Source organism: Salmo salar, chromosome 03 (genome assembly GCF_965601325.2).
Source record: "Salmo salar chromosome 03, fSalSal1, whole genome shotgun sequence".
Taxonomy (NCBI): Eukaryota; Metazoa; Chordata; class Actinopteri; order Salmoniformes; family Salmonidae; genus Salmo; species Salmo salar.
Window position 1 is genome coordinate 15,925,859 of NC_138293.1, and position 9,887 is coordinate 15,935,745.

Below are 9,887 nucleotides of genomic sequence, written 5' to 3' on the forward strand. Positions count from 1 at the left end.
CAAGCATACTTCCAAAGTTGTGGCAAAATGGCTTAAGGACAACAATGTCAAGGTATTGGAGTGGCCATCACAAAGCCCTGACCTCAATCCTATAGAAAATTTGTGGGGAGAATTGAAAAAGCGTGCGCGAGCAAGGAGGCCTACAAACCTGACTCAGTTACACCAGCTCTGTCAGGAGGAATGGGCCGAAATTCACCCAACTTATTGTGGGAAGCTTGTGGAAGGCTACCCGAAACGTTTGATCCAAGTTAAACAATTTAAAGGCAATGCTACCAAATACTAATTGAGTGTATGTAAACTTCTGACCCAATGGAAATGTGATGAAAGAAATAAAAGCTGAAATAAATCATGCACTCTACTATTATTCTGACATTTCACATTCTTCAAATAAAGTGGTGATCCTAACTGACCTAAGACAGGGAATTTTTACGAGGATTAAATGTCAGGAATTGTGAAAAACTGAGTTTAAATGTATTTGGCTAAGGTGTATGTAAACTTCAACTGTAAATGATCGCCAAATATATGTCAACAAAAGAGTAAACGTGTTCAATTTTGGGTAAGACCACAAATATTTCAAATCAGAGTCCTACAAACACACTTACCTGAAAAAGCATGTCAATGGTGCCATTTCCAATCTGATTGACATTTGGCAATGATCCGCCATAGTACTGCCCACGGTTTTGTCCCAGCTGTAAATACTGGGTCTTCTGTAACTGAAGAAAGAGAGTTAAGAAACAAAACAATAAGCAAACATGGAGTCAGATAATGTTAGCTATGAAATATTCAAAAGGCAATAGAACAAATCATTAAAAAACAAAATGGAGGGGCTTCCGATTGAGCATGTGAATGGAGAAGAGGCTTGTGGATGAGGCTCTTACGCATTACCGTAATTTCCGGACTATTAACCGCACCTGAATATAAGCCGCACCCACTGAATTACATTTTTAATTTTTAATTTTGAACATAAATAAGCTGCACATGTCTATAAGCCGCAGGTGCCTACCGGTACATTGAAACAAATGAACTTTACACAGGCTTTAACGAAACACGGCTTGTAACAAAAATAATTAGGCTTTAACGAAACATGGCTTGTAACAAAAATAAATAGGCTTAAACGAAACACGGCTTGTAACAAAAAATTAAAAATTAGCAGTAAGCTTTAGATGTCTTATTGCACTGAGTCAATTCCTTACGCTGCTGTTTCCAACGTCTTATCATCGACTCATTAAGACCAAGCTCCCGTGCAGCAGCTCTATTTCCTTTTCCAACAGCCAGATCAATCGCCTTCAACTTGAAAGCTGCATCATATGCACTTCTCCGTGTCTTTGCCATGATGAGGGTGACAAAATGACTACCGTAATCAGACTGATGGGAAGTTTGAGAGCGCTCGATTTAATCTAAACAGTAAACCAAAAAGTTGTTTGACCTTAACCCGTTCGGCAATTTCATTGGTCTAATGAAAACTTCATGCCGCCAAAAAACTGAGCACGTCACAGAATGTGTTTTTTTTGGAGAAAAAAAATTGAAAGCAGGAAAAATCCATATATTAGCCACGTCATTGTTTAAGCCGCGAGGTTCAAAGCTGGGAAAAAAGTTGCGGCTTATAGTCCGGAATTTACAGTAGTTAATTTTGGCAAATTTTTACTTTGCATTCCACTTTCTTACATAGCAGATTTGATTGATGAGTTCTTAAGTTACCTTTTTGATTCAAATGTCACACAATCTGAGGAGCAGAAGACCTGTAACTAACGTTTCAACCGCGATGGCAAACGTGAATGGTACTGGCGCAGACTCCAGTCCAACCGTTACGCATGCGGTCACACTCCCCACAGATCTTCAGAACTTCTGTATGGTTCTGATCTCGGAAATTACAGCTACCATTGCCACTCAGCTCAAAACTGTCATCGATGCTGCTCTGGCCACCTTCTCCGCCGTCCTGGATGGTGTCCGAGCCGCTGTGGATGAACAAGGCCACCAACTTAACGGCTTTGAACATGACCTGTGTGACTACAGTAACCGCATAGTGAGAAAATGAGAATGAGAAAACAGTTGCCCGTCTGAGCTCCGAAAACCAAAAACTGATTAACAAGACCGATGACCTGGAATCCCATTCTCATCGTTGCAATCTTCGGGTTGTTGGTATACCAGAGAAACTTAGAGGGAACTCAGTTAAGTTCATGTCAGACTTCTTTGTGGAGGTGCTAGGTCCAGCCATCGTTCCATCTACCCCGAAGCTGGACAGAGCCCACCGCATTGACACTTCCCCAGCGGGCAGAGACGACAACTCCAAGCCTAGAGTGTTTATCATCCGTTTTCATTATTACCGTGACAAGGAGCGCATCCTCCAGAGGCAGGGCAGAGACCAGCTACACTTCTGCGGATGCAAGGTGTTCATCTTTCCTGACCTCAGCTCGAGTTTCGCCAAGAAGAGAGCTAAATTCCTTGAAGTGTTCCCATTTTGAACCATTTCATGTGTCTGAAGCTACAAACTCTGCCTTCATGGCAGGCCCGGAGAGCAAATCAAGTGCACTATAGGCCTAGCCCTGGTCAATCGGATGGGTCAGATTACCGTGTCTGCAGTAAAGTAGCAGGCTTAAAAAAAGTCCACAGCAATGTTGATACTGTGATATTTCAAAACGTTTAAAACCATGACCAGAGAGAGAATGTCAAAGAATACAGCAAAGAGCTGCTGTTTTTAAGAGTGAGTTCATGTTTAAGTTCTTACTCAGCACTGTCAACACTTTTTATTCAACACTTTTAGAGGCTATTAAGATGCGCACTCTTCAAACTTCCACTCACGCTACAACCAACACTGCCGCTGTAATGAATGACTAGGAAAGTGTATTGATAGGCTTGCATTATTATTAGCAGATTGGGTCTTTTTTAATATCGAGAAATATTTCACTTTCTCTGTTCATAGGAGTAACAACCTGAATTTGTGCATGATGCAGGAATAATGTGGTGCGACTCGAGTTTCACCATCAGCTGGAAGACGGTGTCCCTTTTTGGTGATTGTCAATGGAGGAAAGGGAGAGCGGAGGGATGCTGAGAGGCGGACCCCTGTCTCCTCTTGCTCTCTCCCTCTGCTGAGCAACCTGGCCTCCGAGCATTTCGTATTATTCTGTATGTAAATCTGCAACATTATTTAAGATGATATGTTATGTATTAATTTGTGGATGTTCGAGACACACCATATCTTATAATATGTTACGATTTGCAAAATGTACAATGTTACGAATTTTCGAAATGGACAATATATTGCGAATTTGCAAAACGTATGATATGTTACAAATTCTAGCTAGATGTCTAATGTTAGCTAGCTCGATAACGTTTACTAGGGGTTAGGGTTAAGGTTCGAGTTAAGTTTAGGAGTTAGGTTAAAAGGTTAAGGTTTGGGTTAGGGGAAGAGTTAGCTAAAAGGGTTAAGGTTATGCTCTGAGACCAGGTTGCACTAAGACTGACCATCAGATGCAGGCACCATCAGCCCAGTAAAATATTTAAATGTATGCTCGCTCAGCTGTGCCTCACGAGTAATACAACTGATCTATTACGAGTATGATCATATAGCCTACCTCAAATTTTGAAATGTATATATTTTTTAAATGGTCAGAACAACAATGCAATGGCAAGGCAATTCAAGCAAAGCCAATATGCGGTGATAATGTATTTGGCATATAGCCTACTGCACAAACCTCATTGCTACAGTACTGTTTTTAATAGGTTAATGTTGCATAGGCTTACGTTTAAGTCATGTAAAAATAAAACAAATCTGAGCCGTAGATCTCGGCTTGCATTTTGAGTGATCTTCACTCAGAAAGGGTTGGTCACCACTGAACTAGCCTATTCCGGGCCCTCAGAGTTTCCTGCGCCAGTGAGCTCGGGACAGACAGCTGATTTTTATAACGCTTCCATTGGATATATGGGATCATCAGATCATGATATTTTGCTCTTTCACATCGAGGCCAAGAGTGTTTGGAAAGATTTTTCAAATACTGAGGAACTTATCATTCGATGTAAAATAAAATGTAAAAAAAAAGACTTTGTTGCCTTATGTGAGGTGAAGAAAAAGTGACTGAGAAGCTCAGCTTATTGGTGGTGTACGTGGTGTGTTATGACAATCAGAAATCAGACATTGCCAAATGGGCAAGGAGTCTTGGCAATTCTTTGGGCCTTCCTCTGACACCGCATGGTATAGGAGTTGTCGAAGTAATTTAGCTCGTCTAGTAGGCTCGTGTCACTGGGCAGCTCGCGGCTGTGCTTCCCTTTGTAGTCTGTAATAGTTTGCAAGCCCTGCTACATCTGACGAGCGTCGGAGCCGGTGTACTAGGATTCAATCTAAGTCCTGTATTGACGCTTTACCTGACCCTTTAGCTCAGTGTGGATGTTGCCTGTAATCCATGGCTTCTGGTTGGGTTACGTACTGTCACTGTGGGGACAACGTCATCGATGCACTCGTCACGGTATCTGTGTGCATTCAAATTGCCATCGATAAAATGCAATTGTGTTCGAGGACAGTAGCTTATGCCTGCCCATACCATAACCCCACCACCACGGGGCACTCTGTTCACAATGTTGACATCGGCAAACTGCTTGCCCACACAATGCCATACACTTGGTCTGCGGTTGAGGCTTGTTGGACGTACTGCCAAATTCTCTAAACTAAGTTTTTCTGGTAGAGAAATTACATTTAATTCTATGGCCACAGTTCTGGTGGACATTCTTGCAGTCAGCATGCCAATTGCACACTCCCTCAAAACTTGAGACATCTGTGGCATTGTGTTGTGTGACAGAATTTCCCATTTTAGAGTAGCCTTTTGGCACCTGTGTAATGATCATGCTGTTTAATCAGCTTCTTGAAAAGCCACATGTCAGGTGGCTGGATTATCTTGGCAAAGGAGAAATGCTCAATAAGAGGGATGTAAACACATTTGTGCACCAAATTTGAGAGAAATAAGCTTTTAGTGCATATGGAACATTTCTGGGATCTTTTATTTCAGCTCATGAAACATGGGAACATATTTACATATTGCGTTTATATTTTTGTTCAGTATATATCACCAAAGAGAGCATCCAAGCGAGCAAAACAGTACCCATCTATATGTAGCCCATGTATCTGATGCTGTCTGGACAGAAATAGTATGACATGCCATACTCTTTTGGTCCAGACAGCATCAGATACATGGTCTACACCAGTGATCACTTTCGCAGTCAAAAAGCAAATTGAGATCTACTGCTCAGATTCTTTCAAAACATGACTTAAAATGTTTTAACATTGACCTAATAAAAACAGTTCTGTAAGAATGCGATTTGGGCAGTAGGCCTAATACTTTATCACAGCATTTTGCCTATATGCCTGGCCTACCGATATTGTTATTCTCAGACATATTATATTCCAAAACTCGAGATTTGATTACAAAATAGATCATCAGTTGGTGTAGCACTTGCAAGGCACAGCTGAGCATAAATGTAAATAATTTGCAAATTATTCACTTTTTTTATTTTACTGGACTGATGGTACCTGCATCTGATGGTAATGGTGCTTTCAAGACAACTGGGAGCTCTGGGGTCAAATCATGATGTCAGTGAAATAGTTTCTGACTTGGAATTCCGAGTTGGATGACCGTTCAAAAATATTTTTCCCAGTCGGATCTCGTTTTTTCCTGAGTTCCCAGTTGTCTTTGAACGCACTGAAGTCGGAAGTCGTACATTTCCGAGTTCCCAGTTGTTTTTAACACAGCATTAGTCTCAGCGGCGGGAGAGAGCAGCAGAGGGTCCGCCTCTCATGGTCCCTGCTCTCTCCTTCCTTTCCTCCGGTGGAACTGACTAGAGAGAGGGGACACAGTCTTCCACCTGATTGCAAATCTCAAGTTGCACTGCATCTGCCTCATGCAGAAATGTATGTTGTTCCTATGACCAGAGAAAGTGAAATATTCTTCAATATTAAAATAGTGGGTGTACGAGCTGATAATAATAATAAAAACGCAGGGCTATCGATACACTAGGCTACTCATTCATTGCAGTTGCAGCGTGAGTGAAAGTAGGGAGAAGCGCATTATGTTTTCTAGTAGTGTTGAATAAAAAGTGTTGACAGTGATGAATGAAAAATTCAACATGAAATCACTCCTAAAAACAGAAGCTCGTAGCTGTATTCTTTGACAGTCTCTCTGTGGTCATGGTTTTAAAAGTTATTAAATCTTATGTAGGCTAGTATCGAACTTCGCTGTGGCCGGGGACGTGGAAGCACAGTAGGCACGGTGATTTGAGCTATCTGATTGACCATCTCAGTAGCTGCACTAATTTAGCCTAAGAGTTCCCGTCCGCCGAGAACACAGAGTTTGTCTTTTCAGACAAAAGAAATGGTTCATTATGGTGAGAGGGCGGTGTTAGCCGTTTGAGAGAGTGGTGAATATGCTGCTAAAAACACAACTCCGGGAGCCAAAACTTTGATCAACGTTGGAAGCAATATTTACATGTTGACCCATAATTTATTTCCTTTATTGTGTACAAAATACTTTATATATAGATTTTTTGTTAACAAAAATATATATATTTCAAATTAGAAAAAATGACATAGGTCTGGACCTCGGTGTCCTCATATGTACTGTAGTCTCACGGCCATGCTTTTGAGTGGATTATGATAGAGACGTGAGGTTTGGACCATTGGTTTTCTTAATAGGATTATCTATAGAATTAACATTATTTTACCCATTGGTCAAAATCAGTTTCTAAACCCAGAGGCGCAACATCGCAAGACTTATGGAAACACTTGCGAAGCAGACCAGGCCGGGGTGTGGAGCTTGAGACGTCAATGAGAGAAGTGAACAATTCTTACTTAGATCCAAAATGTTCTCGAACTGACATGTTTTAATGTGTCAAAAACAACTTCATATATAAAGAGTGCCTTTGATTTGACGGCCTGTACCTGCGCAGCTCAGTGCGAGACGACCGTTAAACCCTATGACGAGTCTCTGCGCATGAGCATAGCTAGCCAAAGTTTCCATGACAACATTTACAAGTGTGATTTGGAATTTCTATTGGAGAAGCAGTTTCTGCCCATCTTCATTCTGGACCATATTTGCTAGAATGTTAATCAGCTAACTAGCTAGCTAGAGTGGCTAGCTAGCTTATCTGTTGCATGTACGTGCTGACGTTTCAATACCCAGGCTACGTAGTGGAATGCGAATAGGTCTCAACCAATGAAAATGTGTGGTGGGCAGGCCCAGCCCGGGTCGACCCCGCCCATAGCCAATACTACACCATTCCATAAGAGAAGCCCCTGACTGCAGTGTGCAGTTCGGGGCCGGGATCAATGTGGGCGGAGTCAAATGCGTTTAACCGAACCCTTCAAGGTCACCCAAATTGAGGTAGACGTTGACGGTGTTAACGTCAACGAAAGCGAAACTTAATCGAACCTAACCTACATGGATAAAAATATAAACCATGGAAGTGAGTGAGACTGTCATTATGCATAATGTACTTTGTAATATTCATGTTATACCAGTGCAGTGGTATGTGTTTATATGACCAACTACCGCACCGATGTTAGCATACCGTTAATTTGCACATGAGCTAGCTAATTGCTCACGAGGGAATGTTATTTGGACAAATTTGCCTACTTGAGCAGTAAGCCTAGGTTTATATGTACAGTTATGTAATCGATTTGATTGTTGATTTTTCTGTGTTTCTTCAATGTATGCCTTGTTGTGTTTGGCTGGCTCTAAATGTGTATCGTTGATGCCATTCCCTTAGTTACACACAGCGAGTCTACACAGCCTACACATAGTATATGCAATAATGAAATCACCAGGTCCCAACATACATGGCAAGTCAAGAAAAGTAATTGTAACTTGTCCACACTGCAAACTGAAGTTAAATAAGAAAAACTTAAACAAATTTACGAAGAAAGTATACACATTGCTTTGAAACAGTGTCCAATTAAAGATTTTTGGCATGTGAGTACATTGATGCGAGAAATGGTGTGTTTGCAGTCGAAAATACATTTTCTGGTCCAGCAAAATCCATACATGTTGTGAAAAATACTTAGGCTAATTCAGTTCCAACTGTGTTCAAAAAAGTATTAACTATTATCATTATTGTTGTAGTTGGGACTCCCATCCGATTGGCTGATTTTCTTTTTCAAAGGAAAACATGCAGCAAATTAAGCGATGGTGGTGCCTAGTTCTCCTGCAGAACTTTCCAATGCCGTAAGTCTTGAACATTATAAAAACTTTTCATTTGCATCCTTAAAATCACTTGTTTCACTGTAGCCAGACTGACCTGAATATATTTTCATATTGAATGTGTCATTCACTCACTAAGGTCTGAAGAAGAGAAGTTGAATGATTGAAAAAGGAGGCGAAAACAAAGCACACTACATGTAGGTGTCATATGAGTGGTATAGTCTTAAACCCCCCTTTCTCATATGATGAGTGATAGTCTTAAACCAATGTTTAAAGACTTAACCCCTTCCCCCTCTCCAATATATTCAGGATGATGTAGAAGACGTCCCCCCCAAGAAGTCAAAGCATGTCACGTCAGCATCCAGCTCTGCAGGATCAGGTACTGTATAGGCTATTAGCTAAAATAAGGTGCATTATTGTACACACCTCCCTAGAGGTTCCCTTACATTACTTAATGACCACCATCTGTTTTCTTTCTAGACGATACTGAAAACAAAATGCACGACGAACTGGGAGCTGTGAACTGGGTATGTAGTCTGTGTGTAATGCTGAAGGCTTGATGCATGGCAAGATATAATAGTTGTGATGACTTGAGTAGTTCTAGATATCACTGAAAACCCCTTTAGTCACTGTGGCTTTTGTTTGCATGGTGGTATTGTGAAAGTAGGGTGTATTTTGACTTGATGACACAATGAGGCACTACTCTTAATATTTATTCTTCCTTTTTCTTCAAGGAAAAGGGACACCCTGGACGCAGCAATGTGGTGTGAACTACAAACATTTAAAGGCACTGTTTCCCTCCCTAGTGTAATTGGGATTCTCCAAGGAACCATTCATGTTCCAGTTACAGAGAGATGAGATGTTCAATGTGGAGGCAGTTGACAACAAGAAAATGACTGTCTTTGCCTCTTGAGGAGCAGGACTGAAGCCATTTTTGAGGAGTGGCAAACCTTGTTTTTGTCTGCTGTGTTAATTGTGTTATGTTGTTTAGTAAAGATGACGTAGAAGTCACCTGAGTCTCTGATCTTTTTACTGGAGCTGGTATCACTTAATGTACAAAGCACATTCAGCTTGTCAGTATGTCTGTATGGTATAGAGTCTACATTCTCATGAGGAAAGTAAATAGCATTATAAATCAGGATAGGTAGTAACTGTGTGTATATATGCTCAATGAAATAATATAATTAAAGTTAACATTTATCAACACAATTTTAACAGTACATGACAAGTCTGCACTGCAACAATATCAGTAGCTTGTCTCAAATATAGCATGAAGCAAAAAGTGTTACAACACATCTGCTGGTACTTTATATAATATTTCTTACGATCTTAAAATGAAATACGTTTGTATTCAATGTGTGACTTGCGCAAACGTGTGCGTTTGTATTCAGTGTGACTGTCAAACCTCAGACAAAACAAAGGTTGGGCGGGGTCAAGCGTTTGACCCCGCCCACATTGAGACCCGCCCCGAGTTGCACACTGCAGTCAGCGGTGGTGGTCCATAAACCAAGGGGTACTTCAGTCAGTGCACTATGCCAATGTCACTAGCTCTACCCGCATATGTGATAATAAGGTTGACAGAAAGAACTCTGGGAGTTTATATTTCATGGTCGCACATTGAGATTTGTTGTTGCAAGTACGAATCGCAATGTGTAATTTCGCAAGCTTGTATCGTGTGAGAAATGTAACAATGGTCGCAAATGTGTA

General features: G+C 40.9%; 1 long non-coding RNA gene across 1 annotated transcript; it reads left to right on the forward strand.

The window, feature by feature from the left end:
- The first annotated feature begins 7,311 nt into the window (after positions 1-7,311).
- Positions 7,312-9,191, forward strand: LOC106598995 (uncharacterized). Its single transcript, XR_001327332.3, has 5 exons — positions 7,312-7,446; positions 8,103-8,204; positions 8,320-8,377; positions 8,490-8,559; positions 8,915-9,191. It is a non-coding gene; the product is annotated as an uncharacterized LOC106598995 (long non-coding RNA).
- Positions 9,192-9,887: the final 696 nt, after the last annotated feature.